Here is a 21,320-nt window from a genome sequence, read left to right as displayed (position 1 = left end):
TGTGCTTATTTATTTATTTATTTTTTTTTTTGCTCTCCCTCCTCCTCCGTTCTGGCTCCACTGTCTTCCTCTGCGCCACTTTAATATTTTATACGTAGCCTGATGTAGCGTTAGGGAAGAGTCTCCCCCCCTCCCCCCCGTCCCACCTCTTTGATCAGGCCGACGTGTCATTGAATTGGCTGGCGGAGCGTCGCGAGGCAGCGACTCTTCCACCGCGGAAGAACGGACGGACGGGCGGCCCCGGCTGAGCGAAGGCTGACGGGTAAATTATGCATCATCAGCTTGTCTTTGGCTGTTTAATCAATCATTAATAAGGCCCTGATACAGTTCAGCCTGAAGATTACATACTGTTACAGAAGAAAAAAAACGAAACAACGTCGCTTCAATTTGCATGTACACGTCGTTGTCACTGGTGTTCCGGTCTCGCATCAACCTGACAGATGTGCCGCCACGAAAAAAAGACGACTACATGTTTGCATTTTAAATGGTAAACGTTCACGCAGTTCGGCGTCCTCTGTGAATTTCGACATCGCGCCTCGGAAAAAAAGCTAAAAAGTGAAAAGAAAAGGGAAGAAAAAAAACTGAAGCGGCACACGCAGCGGTGACAGAAAGACGAGAGTTTTCCGAGTCGGGCAGGATGAGCTCTGTGCTGCAGAATCATATCAGCTCTCGCCGCTTTGCCGAGCTAAAGCCCACCGCCGCTCCCGCTTTGATGTCAGAGCCGCCGTTCCTGCACCGGCAGGAAGGTGGTGGTGGTGGTGGTGGTGGTGGGGGAAAAAAAGAGAGAGTGTTCTAAAAACGGGGCCTAAAATCTGGGAGTTGCTGCCGCTGTAATCCCACAGGTAATCGTTTACATTTGATCACGTGCATGAATACGCTGTGAATACATGCTTCCGCCTGTCCTTGAGATATCCTCCCAGTAAACGGTCGTTGGCACTGCAGCGTCGAACGTTTTACCGCCGTATACGACTTCCACAGCTTTTTAAGAAGCCCATAACCTCTAGCTTGTAATTAAACAGAGCAAAAAAACATGAGCATGCCCGTCACAAGTGTCGTGATTTGAATTTTGAATTGGTATTAAGGAAACAGCTGCAGCCAGATTCAAAGAAGGAGATAAAAAGAGGAGGGCACTAAATAGGGGAAGGATTGAGGTGAGTTTACAGATGGCCGCCTTTGTGCAAAGGTGCGCAAGCATATTTTTAGGCGTGTTTCAGTGTCATAGTGTCGGGAAACAAAAAGAAAATTTTAAAAGCAAAACCTGATTTCTCAGCAACAAGCAGATGTAACAAGTGACTCGTTAACTTTATCCCCCCCCAAAAAAAGGTTGAGCTTGCACGTTTGTGATGCTGCAAGGGTTCTGCTCAAGGAAGCCAGCCTCTCTTTCCTCTTTGCCTTATGACTGTGAAGAGCCCAGGAGGTTATCCATGACTGCAGAACAGCGGTGGAACAGATTCTTGAAAAACGAAGAGGAGCGAAGATGAGATGTAGGGATGAAGTGGCAGAGCGAGAGGATTTAGAGCGATAACACCAGTTTGGATCCCTACAAACTTGATAAAGGAATCTCGCAGAAATTAAACTTCATGTCTGCCGGCACTGGAGAAATGTGGATGTTCCTTGGAGAAACTACAGATCACAGAGATAACTCTGTGTTCTTTAGTTTCCAGACAAGCCAAAAAAAAGCCAACTGTTCACTGTTCCAACCTGCTGTGTTTGTTGACAATGTGTAAAAAATATATCTAGTATCCCATATTTCTGCTTCAGAACAAAAAAAGATTCCTTTGCTAGGGTGATTTTATTTTGAAAGTGTGTTTGATGCTGGTGTTTCCTGTCCTGAGAGGACAGCCTGCAGAAGCGGCTCCAACAGCGGAGCTCTGGAGTCAGATGGTCTTCGAGAAGTTGCTGTGGCCACACATCAATAGGAGCATCTCTAAATTGGACTTGGACTTTTGGGTTCAGGAAAAAGTCACAACAGCATAACGTGACCGTCATAATTATACAGAGTGGATTAGACCAACGGGCTGATCTGATTAGGGATGCGGCGATCCGCATTTTTTCATTTCCGATCTGATTCCGATACGCTTTTCCCGAGCAACTGGTTCATGTCTTCAAACTCCCTGGTGTTCCTTTGCATGAAACTCCAGCAGATATTTAAACTTGTTGCATTGTGGGATGCGCCCTCACCATATCGGGCCCGGATATCGATACTGTATCATATCATCGGTCTCATCCCTGGATCTGATGCTATTCTCCCTTAGGCATGTGCAGCCATTGACATTGAAAGAAAAACGACCTTCAATGGCTTCGCAGACACACGCACCGTCTGTCTACAGCGCGGCGTTTTACAGTGGCGGAAACACGAGCCGGACGAGTCAACACTGAACCCGGTTCCCATGAGTCAAAGCGAGGGCGCCGCGACCGCTCAAGCCTCTGAAGGGCCGCGGGTGAAGAGGAGCCTTTGTGAAGAACAAAGTTTTACAGAGAGAGAGACGGCCGCCTCGTATCTGCCGGGTGGTTTCCCCCAGGGTGAGGCCGTGCCACAAGTGCACATGCACGCTCACGGAGGGACAAAGAGAGACCCGAGCACACGCACACACACACACACACACACACACACACACACACACACACCCAGAGAAGGGTGTGGGGGCGGCGTTCATAGAAATTCGCCACATTTGAAAGCTCTCTGGCTCACATGCACCCCCCCGACCACCACCACTTCCCCTTTTCCTCCAGCCTCTGGTGACAGAATTCAGCCTCAGTTCGTGTTCGTTGAGGAATGTCAGGGAGCTCGGTTTCCGGGAAGCGACATGAATAAATGGTCTGTTTTTCCGCAGCAGCAGAAGCAGCAGCAGTCGGAGCCAAACAGCCGGAGCACCCAGATCTTACGTGCGCTATCAAAGAGCCTTCTGAGCGGCGCAGCAGCAAGAGAGCTCTGGCCAGTCCAAAGTGGCCCCTGCACACGTGCAGTGCATGTGCGCTCTGCGTGCACAGAGAGGCTCTCAGTCCAAACAGGCTTTTATTCTGCGCATCAGACGCTCAGAACTCAACCGGCAGGTCACGCTGAGAAAAGTATCTTCAACTGATAAAACATTAAAGTCGGTCCCCACGACTGCCGCAGCTCCGGGAGCCTCCGACTGGGCACCACTCACGCAGCTGGACAGCTGGACATCAAGACTCTGCAGCTGTACAGCTTTCACTGGCTCACTCTTAGTGCCTGTGCGCCTGGATGCTGCTGCAGCGCAAAACACGATTATCTAAGTTTAATCAGGGTATTTTTTTCACATCTTTGTTACGTGCGCTAACTAGGCCACGTAGCAGCAGCAGCAGCAGCAGCAGCAGCAGCAGCAGCAGCAGCAGCACCAGCAGCAGCAGCAGCAGCAGCAGAAGCATGACTCACACAAATAGCACAAACGGCACACACGCACTTTCAATTCAAACCATCTCATCAGCGCTGTGATTTTTTTTTATTTGCATGCCGCCTGCCGAGAGGCCAACGTCGCTTTGCGGCCCTCACTTTTGAGAACTTTTCCCAGAGCTCTCATCCTCGGAGCATCTGCAGCAACTTCGCCGCCGAACACGGGAGCGAGCAGCTGCTCTCAGCCAGCTTCTAAAAAGCAGTCTGGCTGAGCGGCTCGACTCCTCGCGACGAGGCCTCTCCACTGATCACAGCAGCGTGGCGCTTTTTTTTTTTTTCTTTCCTCCGCGAAGCTGCCCCGACTGAAGTACAAAGAAAGGGGGAAAAAAATCAATTACTTGTTTTCTTCATTGTGTGGCGAGTGGATAAGCAGCGCCTGTGTTTTTCCGGCAGCCTTGTTGTGGGCTCAAAGGGCGTCATCACACTACGCACGCACGCTCTCCTCCGCCATGAAGTGCTCTAATTAGTGTACAAACACGGCCGACGGAGCTTCATCTGTGAGTGATGAGTGCGCTCATCGCCCGCTGATGAGGAGGCAACATTTTGGGAAGGACAAACAGGGCGGATCAATCAGACATTAGCAAGCATTTCAAGGTCTCGAGCTATGAAACATCAGCTGACTAATGTCACCCGACACCAGTGGACACTTTATGAGGTATAATGTTCAGACTAATAGCGAGACTGAGGTCACTTTAAACTGAAGATGACTGTTGGCCACTTCTGATCTACTGGTATGTTCATAAAGTCACAACCACCTCCAAGGGGTGGCAGAAAAAAAAATCAATTCATCATAAGTATCGCAATTTTTTGTTTTACAATTTTTAAATACATTTTTTTAATTCAAAAATCGTTTTTTTTTTGTTGTTGTTCAAATTCAAATGTTTCCTTTTAGTCTGTTGAGCAGGGTTGGAAAAAGTTGCCACTTTTCTCCAGCAGAGGGCGAAATCTTCAACTCTGCTTCGCAAACATTCCATTCATAATCATAACCATTCAACTGTTTTACCGGTGTGTAAAAAAATCTGCAATATCGTAGAATCGCAACTTAAACTGAATCGGCATCCAAAAAAAAAATATCGTCCCAGCCCGAAGGTTCACAGAGAACAGTCCCCAAGAACTCTGCAGGGCCACAGGTGTCTGTGCGGACCTCGATCACTCCGGCCTCAACTGACTGTGCTGTTGCAATGGACATTTTCACTTGAACTCTAACTGGAGGTGCGCGTGCCACACTTACAATCCAGTAATCCACGTTATTTCCGGTGTTTTGAAAAGAGGAGCTCTCAACAGAGTGCCTGCCGAGGGAGCAAATAACATCCTGTTGTTGTGACGCTAAGAATACAGTTGAACGAGTCTAATAAAAAACAAAGTATGAAAACACACACACACACACACACACACACACACACACACACACACACACACACACACACACACACACACACACACACACTTGCGCACACACATACGTGCACTTATTTTTCAACCATTTTGCCCCGTTGCTGTTTGGAGCCACTTTTCCACGCTTCACAAAGCAGCCCCTCTTTTCTGTATGAATGCTACTTTTGTTGCTGCAAAACGTTTGACTTGGTTCTTTGTGGCGACAATTCTGCAGCTTGTTTTCTGTATTTTTTTTTTTGGGTGGGGTGGGGGAATGGGTGCAGCATCTTCCGGCGCTTCCAACAAGCCCAGTGGCCGTTTTGGCACAAATCCATAATGTAACGTTCAGCTCGTTGAACACTTTGGCTGGGGAGCAATTTAAGAAAAAAAAAAACAACAACAATGAAGCAAAACCCAGCAAAACAAAGGAATTAAAGCCAAGAATGCAGGCGGCCGAGTCGAGTCAGGATCTGCTAGACTGCATCGATCGTTACCGAGGGGGAGCATATGGCAAATGGGGTGGGAGGGGCGAGAGAGGAGAAACAGAGGGAGGTGACAAGGAATGCGGATAGCACTGGGGGGGTGGGGGGGGACGGAGTCGGATCAGAATGAAGAGATGAAGACGGCGAGGAGGTGGAGATGTTTGGAGGGGGCGGGGAGGCGTCCGTCCTCTCGGTGCAGCGCAGGACTAATCCCAAACACGCCACGGATTATTCACGTGGCATGAAAATGCACAACTGTGAAGGGGCGGCCTGTTCCCGCCGAAGGACTTGAGAGATTTACAGCCAACAACGTTCTGAACACCCAGCGCGGGCGCAAAGAAAAACTCTCACCTCACCTGACCCGGGAAAATGTATTGAAGCAGCAACCCTGGTGACGCAGCAGGTCATTAAAATGGGAAATGGAAACAGGAGTTTGAGAACGGTGCGACGCGCACACGCATCATTACTGATTCTAATTTCCTTTCTGTGCAAAAAAAAAAAAAAAAATCTGACAATTACATATTTTCTGTCTTCCTTCGCACGTAAAAAAAAAAATGTGTTAAATAAAAAGTGTGGTGTGAAAGAGTGACGGAGGGAAACAGAGGCGACTTTCACCGTCACTGTGTATCTACAGTGCCATCTAGTGTCTGCTGTTAGAAGACACAAAAAAAAGCTGAGGGCTGAGCCTTCATGCACAGTACACACATACATTCCTATATGTGGACTTTTCCATATGCTTTCAATTAGCAGCTGTGGCAGATGTCATTTTAAATGCATTTTCCATAGATTTGTAAAGGAGTAAACATACTTCACACGAGGCTGCGGCTCATTAATGGGCGAAAACAATCCTGCTAATAGCTCCTGAAATGTTCAAGTCAAAGGAGACGGCTGAGGGAGGGGGAAGAGGAAAAGAAGCCGTGATGATGATTTGAGCTAAATTTACATTTTTCAATGACAGTTTAAAAAAACAAAACAACATTAGCATCAGCTTACTGGTTAAATTATTTAAAATGTTTTCCCATAGCCCATAATTAAAAGGCTGGAAGCCGGAAATTGAGGTTTCCTTGACTTGAGCTATTTTGTGGGTTACAGTGCTTGCAGGAAAGTGTTTACAGCAGCCCACATTTGGGATTTGAGCGCATTTCCGCTGATGGCGCACGGATCCAGGCATCCGTGCCCACACAAATTTGTTGCACTCCACGGCGGACAGTAAACAGAGGATTTGCATAACCATGTCACCTATAGGTGCGCAGGAGGAAACCGGATCATCAGCAGCAGCAGCAGCAGCAGAGCTGGTGGGCTGCTGCTGATCTGTTCCACAGCAGTATGAACTTCTTGCTGTTGCTCGCTGGAACTCGGTACACTGCACCTGACAGGGGCTGTTTGCAGCAGACTGCCCTCTGCTTCACTGCAACAGCACAAACTGAACATGTTTACCAGAGGTTCCACAATGTCCTCCCTGCTCTGCTGCAGAAGTTGCTCCCCGCTTGGCTTAGCTTTTTTTTTTCCCCTTCACTTGATTTTGAGATTTTGAGACGTCACTCAAGTTTGCCAAGTGGCCTTGAACACAGACTTTGAATTTGGTAAGTTTAGTGAATATATACAATATCGAAATCCGTCTCCTGCATCTTCTGTTACACATACAAACTTTACAAATTTCCTCTTTGGTTTTCCTCTGTCCTGGCCTGCCGGTTCCAACTTCAGCATTCTTCTACGGATATACTTAACTGTCCCAGACCATCGTGTCCAAACCATCTCAGTCTGCCCTCTCTGGTCTTATCTTCAAAACATCCTACATGCTCTGTCCCTCTGATTGTGTCCTCATCCCTGATCTTGTACATCCTGGTCACGGCTGAAGAGCATCTCAACCTCCAGCTCTGCCTGCTGTCTTTTCCTCAGCGCCACCATCTCTGAACCATACAGCCCTGCACATTTTGTATTTAAAAAATACAAAATATATGCTGAGTTTCAGTACTGTTAGTGTTACGTGTTCATGTTGACAAAAAACTGCTCATTAAAGTGCTGAAAACTAACTTGACGTTGTTTTCTCTTTCAAATAAAGACGCAAAAGACATTTTTGCTTCACACGCTGGCGTCTCTTCAAACATAAACCACAACCTAAAATAGGTCACAAAGTTTCCATAGAACTAAACACTCTCTGTTTAATTCTCGAGATAGAACCCCTGTTATGATTTTTGGGCAAGATTTGTTTGTTTGTTTTGCTGTTGTTTTTTAGCTGCAAGGTCCAAGCCATGTGACGGCCTCAGCGGTGCCGTTTCCCACAAGAGATGTTTTTCTTCTAAATGCTCATTATTTATGAGCATCTCTCTTGTCACAAGTGTGAAAAGACAGAGAAAAGGTCCGCATCTCTAGTGGGTTGACACTGATTGGTAAACACAAAAACTCGATTCTGACTCCGGAATAAAAGTAACTCGGGACACCTGGGAATATTTTCATTCCGTTGGCGAAAAGTAGCAAAACATGTTTCAAAAAGTGGATTTGGAAGAAAGTGGATGTGTTTTGAAACATATCTAAATATTGCATCAATCATACGGCTGAAAAAGCTGCAAGAAGTGCAAGCAGAAGAAGAAAAACTGTGTGTGGGGGGGGGGGATTCCTGTCAGGCTGAATTCTGTTGAGCTGATGCGTGTGATTCTCGGAAAACGCCGCACACTGTTCGCGCAAAGAATATCAAAGATGATTTATGCACTAGTGGTGGTTAATCTGTCAAGTCTTAACTTGAGATTTACTTGCCAACACTGCAGGAAGGAAGGGAATTAGAAATGCAAATTCCGAGGCCGTGTTCTCCCCTTTTACAGCTGCTGTATTTTCTCACTGTGGTTCCAGGAACGATACATTCACCAGTTTCACAAATCAGTTTTTCATAGATCGATCTGCTTAAAAAAAAAAAGGTAGGAAGGTGATTGATCTTCAACTGCAAGGTGCCCATGAGCTGTGCATCACCAGCCAATGGACGGCTGCTACCCCCCCGTATTGTTGAAAGGAGTTTTGCTAAGGCCAATTAGCAATGAGAGAAACGGTGGTGGTCCACCAGGCAAAGACTTTAGTGCTGATCTTTGCTCTGTTTCCATCCAGCGCTGATGGAATGCCAGCCACCCCCATCTCTTCAGCAGCAGCCTCTGTCTCGGAGGTTGGCAAGATGGACGAGCTAAATTTCAGGGATGCGATCCGAGCGACCCAAATGTTCTCAGATCAGTAAAACTGATTTGCTGCTGCAGCCAGGAGGCGGCGTCAAGCCAGGGATAAATTAAGAACTTGGGCCCACTGCCTGCCAGCCTCTCGCCCCGGGACCTTGAAAGTTCACGTTTAATTTGAAGATTAAAATGTAAAAAAAAAAAAAAAAAAAGTGAATCACACAGGCAGCCTCGTGGCGACGTCAAGTCAATGCTGTGAATCAGCCAAGGTCACGACCTTCTTCAAAACTAGCAAAACAGCAGATTTGCTCACCTCAAAGAAATCGTTTGGTGGTGGCGGGGAGAAAATGCTGCCGTCTGCTGGGGCCTGGTGTTCGTCCCCGGTTGCAGCTGACCTCAGGTGGCGAGTCTTCCGCTTTGACTCCTCATCTGAATGCCGTGCGGGGCCTCCCTCTGTTTTTCACAACTTTGACTGGATAATCACCCGAGCAAACGCGGTAAAACTCCACGTCCGTCTCTCCTGGTGTCTTTGTCTCCGTGAGACACAGACAAGCCCCCCCAGGAGAGACGCGGACCTCGGGGCTCGATGCGCTGTCCTTTCCTCTTCGCGGCGCCGTCACTCAGCGGGAAGCCGTAGGACTGATGACTTGATACAATCCGCCACGCAACACTTGTTGATGCGCAGCACGTGCGCAGAGCAGCGGACGAGCTGAATTTTCCATTGGGCGGCAACCTTGCTCGTGCAGACTGCGCGGTAGCACCTGCCTGCCTTTGCCGTGCACGGTTCTATCATCCCCTACCCTCCCCCCCACCCCACCCCCACCCCCAGTGGTCTGTACACGGTGCTGATGTCCACACCGTTCAGCCCATTCTTATCCGAACTTCATCAGCCGGGGAGGAAATCAGTCACGCAGGACTTTGGCCACCGGGCAAACACGTACAAGGATATTTAGAGCGTCACACCCCGACAATGTAAATTTGTAGTTTGAAGCATTGGATGAGCTCAAAGGACAATTATACAACAAACCGCCCTGGGGAAGGAGCCTGTGTGTCTTTTCAATTTGGGAGTACAGAAGAACTGAACAGAGGCTGTGTGTGAAAAGTTAAGACAAGAAGCACAGAACCTGCATATCCACAGCATTTCTCTTTGAAACTAAATCAATAACCAACGGCTTTAAGATCTGCCAAGCCTGCCGACCATGAGTTAAAAATGTTTTTATTTCTACATTTCTTCAGTAATGAAGGAGCAGATGTTTGGTTTAATGCAGAAAACTACAGCTTGAATGCACAAAGAGTGAATCTATCAAGCGGCAGTAATGTGGTTCTTCTTTTCAAGGGAACTATATTGGCACCAGATTGGGTTGTCATCATTTATCTAACAATATCAACAGACAGTGGGATCTAGGCAGCTTGTCCCAACAGAACAAGAGTTTGTAAAATCTGCTTTTTTTCAGGATATCAAAGACTCTTGACGGGGAAAATAACCTTTAACAGATTCACCGGCGGTCACACAGGCCGCAGGACCGAGATAAAAACTTCAGTGCAAGGCCTCGACTTCATTATCTCAACCCTTTCAAACGGAATTATCCTCGCCATAGATTTGTATTTCAGCACTGCCTGCTTGCAGCCCGCTGCATGACGTTCATCTGATAACCACATACACAAGGACAGCGGCTGAATGAAAAGAGATTTTTTTTTTTTTTTTTAATCTTAGATCACATCCCCAGAATGGACGGCCACAGAATGCAGGGGGTGACGAAGAGGTGACAGGGCTGACGCCTGCCTGCAGTTTTTTTTTTTTTTTTTTTCCTAGAGTGCCTGGCCAGCACAGGTTTGGCTTTTGTTCGAGCTTCCCCTCTCTCTCTTTTAGCTCAGGGAATTCAAGCGCCGGGGCTGAAGAAAAGCCATGACGCAACAGTGCAAGTCTTTTCTTTTGAAAGGGGGGACTCTGGTGGTGCTGCTGGTGGTGGTGATGGTGGTGCTGGTGGTGGAGGAGGAGGAGGAACAGAATGCTGGAGCTCATCCAGCCTCGGAGAGCAAGAGAAGACTGGTTGAAGAAACCTTGTCAGTTCCTGCTAGCACGGCTGCAGGCGAGCCACCAGTCCCCGAGCCAGACGAGTGATCGCGGGTTAACCCAGCTGGCATGAACTTAAATTGTGACAGTGTACATCTCGCTGCAGTGGAAATCCAGAACGAGTCGTGGAGGAGTCACAGTTTGGACTCATACATCTACTGATGTTTGACATTGCCGCTACGTCCTGTCGTCCTCTGAAGCCATTTCCTGTGTCCTCTTTTTTTTATTGGCTGTTGGCGACACGCCGGGTCAATAACCGGTACACACTCCCTGACTGCGGTTCTCTGGAGGAGGCTCAATGAATTTGAATGGCGATTGGAGTCTGTAGTCCAGATTTCTGCGCCAGCTACGGACTGGCGCCCGACTGGGTCTCAAAGGAATCCATTACCTTGGCATTAAAGGTTCCAATACTTACAGTTTAATCACAAAAATATCCAACTAGGCAGCCCTTCGGACTCTAATCAGGCCAATCTATGTAATGGAAATGCAGCGGTTGGCTGGCGGGTGGTGTTTAAAGGAACTGGATTATATACATATAGAGATAACAGAGCAGCAAAAAGAGAATTTAAATTAGTCCCCGCGAATACAGTGGAGCCACAATCAAGCACGTGAAGCCGTTTGATTACGTGCAGTGCAAACAGGGAGCTCAGGCTGCAGATTGCAATCAAGTCAAACAGAGGCACATTCTGGCATCACACCTACACCTAGACATCCTTTAAAAATGGAACACGGGTCATTATCCACGGATGTACACGGTAATTACAGCAGCCTTCGGGTGCCAGCGTGATTGTAAAAGATGGTGGGTGAAAAGGTAACTATTGGTCATTATGTTACTCTGTTGGCTGAGGCAAAGAAAAACATCAAGGTCGCCCGAAAAAATAGACCGTCCTGGTATTTCTCTCAGTATGTTTTTGCGGCAAATAATGTTTTCCCGTTCCCCGCAAACCAAACAGTTAGCAATCCAATCAAGGCGGCAGAGGACACGCTTCAGATAATCCGCCCGCAGACCGGTGGCAGCGAGTGAGGGGGGGGAGGCGGGAAGGGAGCGAGGGCTGCCGGGGAAACGATTAGAAACTACAAAGGGAAGATGGAGATCATTTTTGCACATGTGGGCGTGCGCGAGTGTGTCGAATCAATCCGGGGGAGAAAAAAAAGAGGTACACAAGAAGCAGTCGAGGGGAGAGAGAGAAGGGAGGAAGGGAGGGAGAATCGAATATGCTTATGCATGTACGCGGAAGTCCTTACACTGCAGTTTGGCGGCCGAGGTCATCCAGTTAGCGCGAGGTTAGGAGCAATTTATCAGCGTGAATTGAGTCGAGGCGATACGGCCGGCGCGCTGGCGTCCGCCGCCCTGCCGCGATCAGACCAGTGTCGAGCGGAGGACGAGCCGAGGTCGCTGCCATCTTCGATTGGGCTCCGGCTCAAACCCCAGACTGGCCGCCGTAACCCCCCCCCCACCGACCCCCCAGCCCAGACGCCCCGGCGCACGATCCGATCAGCACTTTCCTCACTTTCGATGCAAAGCCAGAACGGCTGCGCGATTCTGATCTCATCTCCTGCAGCGCAATTACAGAAGAGGTTATTAGAGGAGACCGTTCGACCTGATCTGAGAACCACTGTTATTTATTTATTTTTCATTTTTTTGTCAAGATCACCAGAAATAGGCAGAACCAAAAGTCAGGCAACAATCACAGCGAGAGGCTCTTTTCAGCAATGTTTATTTCATAGGAAAACATGAAAAGGGTTTTTGTGGATGACGGAAGCGGGGATGTCATAAAATAAGAGTCCTAAAAGGCAAAGATATTTAGAACACTCAAGTTAAGTCCAAAATACTGAGTAACAGGAGAGCCTGGAGGAACAAAAGGAAAGGCACGGAAAGGCACGGCAAGGCCCAGTGGGGAAGGGGCTAGTTGACGAGACACAGACTAGTCATAAGAGTCACAATGGCTAGAAGAGAACAAAGACAGGAAGTGAGACTAGATAAATGCTGAAATGAAACAGGGAGCAGCAAGAGTGTTTTCACAGTAGGCACAATTGTTTTGTACCATGGCCCCTTTCCTCTCAACCAACTGGTCCAGCACCCCGACCACCCAGAGTGCAGGAGAAGCTGTGATAGAGAATAGATGGATGGATGGTTTGCAAACAGAAAAACAGGAGAAAAACCCCTCAAAAACCACCATCATATTGACAATATCAGTTCACAACATCTCACATTCACGGACAGTTGAGTCCACATCATTAAAATACCTGTTATTTTTATCCACAGACACCAGATGAACTGTGACCATCATGTCAGCTTTTCTATTTCAATATCCAGCACCAACCACTGGTTTCAAACCAAAGGCTCAAATACTCATTATACAGGACTAACACTTCCTTGTTTGGGCACGGCTGCTTCCAAGCCTCCTGCTGAGCGTGCCAGGGAAAGCACGAACAAGACCTGACAAGAACTTTTTGTGGTGGGCCCGGGCACGTTGCCCAGGTTGCAGTGATGTCAGACGACCCCTTTGTGTTAGACTTTTGTCTCTAGCTGGAGGGAAAGCGCATTGGTGCTGACATTGGGATTGGTCAAGGGTGCAGATAGAGAAAAAAGCAAAGGTGGTGTTCTTGGCTGTAAATGTGAAGTACGACATGACTACTTAACCCTACAAGGTTAGCTCAGACTGATATTAACTACCCAATGGCATCTGGCGGAGTGTTTTTGAATGTATGTTGTATCATCTGTCTCGGGTTCTCACCATTTTTTTGTTTGTTTTGCTCCGCAGGCAGACCAAAACAAACCGGCTTCCTGCATGTCCTCACCGGCCTCCAGTGTTGTGAGTTTTACGCAAACAAGGACTTAATAGATTGGACATGACAATTACTGTTTATGTGGACAATTTTAGGTGAGTACATAATACCATTACGGTACATTCCACTTGGTACCTCGCCTGTACTCAGGAAATGACGGCCTAGGCTAGCACTTTAGCAGGCTATGTTGACGGTAGCTTTGAGCAGCTGTTCTGGGTTTATCAGCACAGTGGTGGCGTAAGAGTTGTGCGGGCAAGGAGGAAGAAAGGATTTGCATTCAATTAATATTATCATAAAAGCAGTAAACAGGAGAACGACACACACTGAGGGATCACTTTCTACTTTCACATTCATGACGGCACTTGTTGGGTACACGGCAAAGAAAATGTTGTTTTTTTTGAAGTGTGGTAAGATGAATATCATTTGCAGCCCCTTCAATATAGCGCAGAAGGTCAGCACGACCTTTGTGGTATGAGTTCCTTGAAGCTGCGTAACACCCCCTGGGTAGATGCATTTTAGATAGTTCAGGATATTTAAAACCGGTCCCACTGAGCAGCACAGCCTCAGTAAACTGCAGCGCTGGAAAACTCAGTTAGGCACAAGCTACACCTACTGCCTTCAGTTATCTGCCTCTCACCTCTCTGTTTTTTCCACTTGCTGACGTAACAATGTGGTGAGGACTACACAGATTACTATGCCAAGCCTTGTTCTGGGCTAAATGGAAGATATCCCTGCTTGGTAATGGACGTGGTGTTCATTTAGAGAACAATTTTATCTTTTCAGCGCAGCTATTCTCAACCACTGGGTCTGAAGCACCTTCAAGTGGCCAGCAAATCAGATGTGCTGCCAGGTGCTGCAAAGTTTTGACCAGATAATTTGCAGAGATTTGCATGTCTACAATTGAATCACCTCTTCATCAAGAAATAAATAGCGACAAGCAATTAAAAGTGGATAATTCCATGACAAACAAGATTTGACCAAAGCAGTCACAAAACAGGGGATTAAAGAACCACGGTCAATAATATGGACTGCTTGGATTAGATTGAAGGAGGCTGATTATCTTGGATTGTTTGTCTGGATTCTTAACCCTAAATGCAATTTAATTTAAATTTCCAAGCCAGCTGTGGCCACCAGAATAATTTAGAATACTGACTTTAGTTTGTACAAATGCTGAAAACGTTTTTGAAAAAATATCAAAATATATCAAATAGAGTAATTTTGCATGCATGCACCACGTATGAGCCTAAACGTCAGATGTAAGTGAAGTAACACACAGTAAATGAAATGTGTAAAAAAAAAAAAAGGGAAAAAAAACTTGTTATGCTATTACATCAAAAGTACCAACACAAGATAGTTTACAAGGCTGCTGCTTAATGATCCAATCTCAGAAATGCCCCCATTTGTTAACGACCATAACAAACGGCTTCCCAATACAATAGATTAAAAATATTATGGATGTGACCCCAAACCACAGGCTGGGGGATTGATTGCCGACAGCGTGACAGTTGCTGATAAAAGAGCGCTAATTAGATTAAAAAGTGATATATTCTGGAGCGGCAATCATCGATTCATTCATTAGCAGAGTGACTGAGCGACGACCAGGCTCCCGCACTTTGACCAATGTCGGCAGTGATCATTTTTCACAGCTCGCTGTGGCGTTTTGGACTTCCTCGTGACGGATGGAGACCGGAGCTCTTTGATTTGTCACAGAAAGGAAAATCCTTAGCAGCTCACGTTGCGGCTCAGATGTATTTACTTTCCCGCAGACGTAAAGTGCACTCGACGTTAGCGTCGCTGACCCGTAAACACACACGGACAGCCATCCATTTTGTCGGCCTCGTGGCCGACCCCCTTTGGAGGAGGGTACAGTGAGGAGTTTCTGACTCTGTGTGCGTGTGTGTGCGTGTGTGTGTGTGTGTGTGTGTGTTGCAGGGTAAATGCTTTCACATGTGCATGAAGGGCAGAGCGGAGGCAGCAGTTCTCCCCAAGGAGGAATTTATTTGAGAAGAGCCTCCTCCCATGACCTGACTTGATCTCTTCCTTCCATCCTTCCGCCGGGCCTGTCCATATGCATGGTGTGTGGTGTGTGTGTGTGTGTGTGTGTGTTTGTGCTAAGTGTTGTGGGATTTACCCCCTCCTCCGCATCCCCGGTCCACCCCTTTGGTTACAGGGATGCACTCTCCCTCCACCTCCCTCACGGCTCACAACACTAATCTGACTGACAGCTCGGTCCAGCGCTCAGCCAGGAACTCGCCCAGCAGCAAGGTCCAGATACCTGCTGGAGAGTCTCGTCGTGCCACGAGATGACGGCCGGGGATCGGCTCCCCTCGGCGCTCTCCCACTCTCAATCCCCACCCACGCCGGCTTGTTTGCACGCAGCACCGAGAGCATTTGTTTTGCGGACTCAGCTAGAGAGTGACAGCTTGACGGACCGTCACGGCAGCGATGTAATAAGCTGCGTCAGTGTGTTTGCACGGCGGCGGCGGTCTTGGTGGTGGTGGGGGGTTGAAAAAAAATGTGCTTATTGAGGTGAAACACTGAACAGGACTTGTAAATCTGTTTGTCTCGATGAGATCCTACAAAATGGGATGTAAACAATCTTAAAAAAATGGTTAACTCATATTTCTCCTGCATGTAAACACCTCAGACCAGAGCCAGACTGAATTTCCACTCTGCGTGCACCACAATTCCCCAATGTGAGCTTTGACCCAGAGGGTGACCAGGACAAATCTGTAACAGAAGAAGAAGTGGTTAAAAAAAAACAGACCCAAGGTTGAGGCAAACAACAGTTGAAAAGTGAAACAAAACTGTCTTTACACTAGCTAACCTGTTTGACTGCTCTTTCAAATCCTATACAAACACATGAGAAAGGAGCACGAGGCCACCTGGCCATAACAAAGGTTGTCTAGCTCTGCCCATCTGAAGAGACTTGGACACACTGGCTGAGATAAAATAGGAAAGCCGGCTCCTAAAAGCAGGTTAACTTCCTGGCCAGTTCCTATTATACAAACATAATGAATTTAGTTCGATGAAAAGGCTAAGTAAAACATGAGCTGTAGTTTGAGCAAACGTCCATCTTCCCTGTGCACAGATTTTTTTAATCAAACAGCATGATTCTTCTGACCACAACGCTCCATACTCTCACTTGCTTTTTCTAATTAATGTAAAAGGTACAGACGCCTCAAGAACACATACAAAGTCAATGTACACATGTGATTGATGTAACTGTATCATCAAATTTTACAGCATCACAGTGACCTAAGTGTCTTGATGCCGCGTCATTAAAACCACCACATAAGAACCTGATCCTTCTCTTTGTTCCCTCTTCAGAGGCCAAACCATTTTTTTTTCTTCTCCACATTAGCCCAAACCGCCAATCACCACCGACCAGCGGCCGCTCTTCCACAGCTCACCCGGCGCGGCTCCAGCCAAATTGAATATTGAACTCGGGAGTGACTGGCATGTCGTGACAGCGCTGCCAAATTGGAAGCGGCGACGTGCCGCTCCAGCTGCGATGGCACGGAACGCGTGCCGCGCTGTTCATTGTGCCGCCGTCGGTGGCATCATGCTCAGCCCCGAGGTTATCCTGTCACGCTGTCACGTTTTTCATCCCACAAACGCCCCCGTTTCTCCCCGAGGGTGCTCACATTCCAGCGGCCAGGAAGGGCACACTTGGAGTCACAAGCACAGCCGGCCTTAAATAAATGGAGGCGCCGCAGCTTAAGAAATAAGCCTTGTATGTTTTTTTTTTTTTTTCGGTTGACCTTGTCTGAAAATAAATGCCCTCGTTTTTATTGTCTGTTTGTTCCCCCTTTAATGCAGGTGAGGAATCGCAGGCAGGCGCAATATGTAAACAAGAACAAAGCCGACTGCACCTGAAATTGAATTGTGTTTCTCATAACCGCCGAGGTAAAACAATGAAGAGGAAAAAGAGTGAAAAAGAAAATTGCATTTTTTTTCCCCCCTCTCTCCTCAAAGGCTTGCAGACATCGCCTCAGCTTTAGAAACGGAGGCTGAAGTGGAAAATGATGCGGGCAGTTCAAAGAAAGCTTTGTGTGCCGTTCCAAATTTGGATTTCTAAAAAATTCAATCTACATGTATTAAAAAAAAAAAGACTCCTGCGGCAACATCTCCGGAGTAGCAGACTGGGTTTTCACAACTGCACGTCTATCAGGACACAACTGGCGACAGAGTCAAGTCGAGATCTGACCTGTTGCTTCTGTGTTTTCCCACCAACGCCACCACTTTCCCTTCGTTACATAATCACGACGACGGCGTCTCATCAAAAGCCCACAACACAGGAAGTGGAATTTTAGTCTTTATCCAACTTTAGCAAAGCTGAAACAACTCCCCCACCCCCCTCCCACTGTTTCTAGAGGCCCCCTGTGAAAGAGTGGCTCACTCTGAGGACAAAAAAAACCTTGCTGGGCCATGTTGTCAGAATGCCCGGCACAAAAAGAAACATCCCAGTGGTGGTTTTCCTTTCTAGCCAAGTGATCTGTGAAGAGGAAGCCAATAAAATGTACAAGGAGCCTCCGTGTACACAAAGTACATGAAAACGTACAAAAAAACCCAGACTTGTCGTCTTCCAGCCAGCTACCGCAAAGCCACTTTCTGTTTAGTTGTACAGCAGCGCAGCTTGAAACAACATGACATGGCTTAACATTTCTCGTCAGACAGACTGGAAGCCATGAAAAGCGTCCAAAGAATGCATTCAATAAATACAATCGGGTCTCTTCGAACTGAATTTGCTGGTTGGCCCTCGGAAACAATTTGCTGGGCTTTCACTCGAGTCCGAGGTCGTTTCACTCGCACAAAAAACACACCAAAAGAGGTTTGGTTAAGCAAATGTTAAGGTAGCAAACCACACATTTTGGCGTTGATGCCTGTTCTTGGAGGGCAGAGCAGCTTCAGCAGCAGCAGCAGGAGCAGCAGCGTCCACACAGAATACCAACCCTGGTGCCAGAGCTATAATTATTGTCAGTATGTGAATCCAAGGGCCTGCCTTTTCTCAGGAGACATGGGGGGTTGATGCAGGGTCGGGGAGGGAGGTTGGGGGCTCTTGCCACTGTTACATCTTAATGGTTATCGTCCAGCCAAAGGCAGCGGCCAGTAGCACCAGTGGCAGACAGAACAGAGAGATGTAAGAAGGCGGGGCAACACCCGCTGGACGCATGATTAATGAGGGCGTCGACTCAAGTCACTCGACTGGCGGCGCTGTTTCTGAGCGGGTCGCCGCCCGCCTCATTAACCGCGCTGATCTTGGGTTAACAAAACAGTTTTACAGACACCAGGATGATAAATCACCCTCCTGACAGTGGCGGAAGTACCGTTATTAAAATTCATCTCCATATAGTAAAGGATTGGGATCAGGACGTGATGCTCATAGGGAGGTCTGACTCGGGAGCGCGAGCATCTGTTTGTTTGAGCAGCAACATGCAGGTTTTTCAACCTTGAAATATACATATACTTACAACATCCTGAGGTTGCAACCATTTTACACTCACTACTGTGTCCTGTGTCCATTCACATAACCATACTGGAGTTCTTCAGAGGTGAAGAAGCCTTTCGGATGAGAAGCGAAACGTCATCAAGACACCAAAACCAGCCCAGTCGCCTGAACTGAATCTCCAAGAACTACCATGACCTGGACGACTGAGAACCTTCACAGGCAACCGTGCAGGAGTTTAACCGATGGATGGAAAGACTTTCACCCAATGAAGACAAGCAGTGGCCATAAAGAAGATACTTAAGTCAGGAATACTGAGGGAGAACAAGGCAGCTCTTCAGGCCCAGGGATTGAACCCGCAATCTTCATGCTGTGAGGTGACTCTGATAACCTGCACTGCACCATCGTGTTGCCTGTAGATGACCATTCGTTGGAATCCTCTGCTTCCCTAACAGTAAAGTCAAGTACCTGTATATTCACACGGGTGGCCCTACCTACCTTCCCTGCTCCTTTTTGTTTTGGTGCAGTGCACATTTCACAGTCCACGGACACACACACACACACACACACACACACACACACACACACACACACACACACACACACACACACACACACACAGTGCTGCTGCTGTCACCTGATCTGCTGTTCTGACTGTACAGCAACACTCTGACACAACATGTTGCCGCATCCCTGAAAAGGCTGCAAAGAGCAGTTCAGTACGACACTCACTGTTGCATTAATTGACCTTTGCTCTCGCGCCCACCTCCCCGGGGGTGTGGTTTGGTGTCAGCCGAGGTCAAGCTCACCTGGCCGGCAGCACAGCACACACAATGACAGCCAGGAGGTGTGGCTGTTGCTCTCCCACATCCCCAAACAAACACTTGTGCATGAACTGCGATGGTGCAGCCACGCGAAGAGGCAACGTCACACACTTTGTGTAGTTTCCGCGCGATTCCAGCTGCGATGTTGCCTCTTCGCCTTTCAAGAAAAAATAAATAAATAAATCAACACAACGTAAACGCACGACGGAGAACAACCCATTCGCGAGGGCACGTCTTTCTTTTCTCTTCCCAGAACACACACACACACACACACACACACACACACACACACACACACACACACACACACACACACACACACACACACCTTTTCATCGTCTTGTAAACAGTTGATCTGCATGATTAGCCAGCAACACGTCTCGTGCCTCACAACGCAAACCCCCTAGCCAAAAACTCTTAAAGGTTTTCCCGACCGCGTGCAAATAATTTCAAACTAAATACCACAAGCATAAGACAAAACACAGGCACAACCAACCTCTGATCGCCGTGACAGCTCCGTGCGTCGACTTCTGGCTGGCTGGCAGCAGCGTGACGCTCCGCGGAGGAAGGAGAGGATCTCACTTGGCGGCGCGCGAGAAGTAAGTTTTGTGACTCGAGCGGTCTCGCGCGCACACACACGCCGTGCGTAGGAGCGCGGGGTGGCCGTGTCGCGCAGTGATGTTGGACGCGCACGACACGGGACTATCGATCCACGGCTCCGGGTCTTTCACTCGCCGACGGAAGGAGGAGGATCAGTGACGCGTGCCCGAGATGCCGCTGTCCAACTCGGCTGTGCGCGCAGCCGTGCGCTCGCTCTCCTTGCCGACGCGGTCCCCGAACGCTCCCCAAGGACACGTGACCAGCCCACGGGGGACGGGAATAGCTCCCATTCCCATGGCAGCAGCTGGGATCGCTTTCAGACAGAGCTGCTCCCAGCTGCTCCAGTGCCACCCGCCAAGCAAGTCGCCAAGTGGCCTCCAGGTGCCGCTCTCATTGAAGCCCCTTTAGGGGGTCTTTATTCGTGAAAATTCGCAGGATTAAACAGGCAAAATTGATGGCAGCGATGCAACTGCTTGCCCGTAATTAAAGCTAATCTGTACGTACATCTGTATTTAAGCATACTGTGATTTACAGGACAGCTGTCCATGATATGGCCTCACCTGAAGCTCTTCTTCCCAGCCATGTATTTGGTGACCTTGTTGAAAACACTCTGGAATGCAATTCTACCACTGGACCTCCTTGTAGTGTTTGCTTTTAATCTGCTTGTCGGCAGTTAAACTGAGTTTAAACGGCAGGGCTGAGCCGGCTCTTTCTCAAAAGATGAAGAAAAAAAAATTGCTGTTGGTGAAAAAAAAAAAAAAAAATTGCTTGGTTGACCAGTTTCCCCCAGCTGCATTGTGCTAGTGCTGTAATTTAGTTTTGATGATGTTTCTTTTCCTCCACCCCAATGCTGCTGCAACCAGCGCAGCTGCGCAGATCCGGCACGCGCCTGAGAAACGTTGCGACCGCAATGAAAACAACACTGCTTTTAGAACAGAAAGTTGCTCTCGTTCAGCTGAGTCGAATTTTGCAGGTGAGGGCGCTCGCTCAGTCCTAAGCGCAGAGTCTTGATTAAAAAGATAAAAAAAAACAAAAAACAAAACAAAGCAGTGTGAACACCCACGAGAGCTCATGGGAAGTTTCTCAGCAAGTGTCACCAGGGGAGGTAATTTGAAGCGAATCCCTGTGGTCCTCAGCATCAAACAGATGCTCATTTC

The 21,320-nt window shown here is 47.9% G+C and overlaps 1 protein-coding gene across 2 annotated transcripts in view; it reads right to left on the bottom strand.

The window, feature by feature from the left end:
• Positions 1 to 20,382, bottom strand: part of mid2 (midline 2) — a 124,957-nt gene extending 104,575 nt beyond the window's left edge. Inside the window, exon 1 of one of the 2 annotated variants that reach the window (XM_076046366.1) lies at positions 20,060 to 20,382. The gene's annotated coding sequence lies outside the window, so the exon portion shown is untranslated. The remainder of the gene's footprint in view (positions 1 to 20,059) is intronic. The other variant, XM_076046365.1, reaches the window with a different exon arrangement.
• Positions 20,383 to 21,320: the final 938 nt, after the last annotated feature.

The sequence above is a fragment of the Nelusetta ayraudi genome, unplaced genomic scaffold (assembly GCF_046127955.1).
Source record: "Nelusetta ayraudi isolate G7.1 ecotype Tasmania unplaced genomic scaffold, CSIRO-AGI_Nayr_v1 ptg000090l, whole genome shotgun sequence".
NCBI classification, from domain to species: Eukaryota; Metazoa; Chordata; class Actinopteri; order Tetraodontiformes; family Monacanthidae; genus Nelusetta; species Nelusetta ayraudi.
This window is presented reverse-complemented; position numbering and strand designations above follow the sequence as displayed.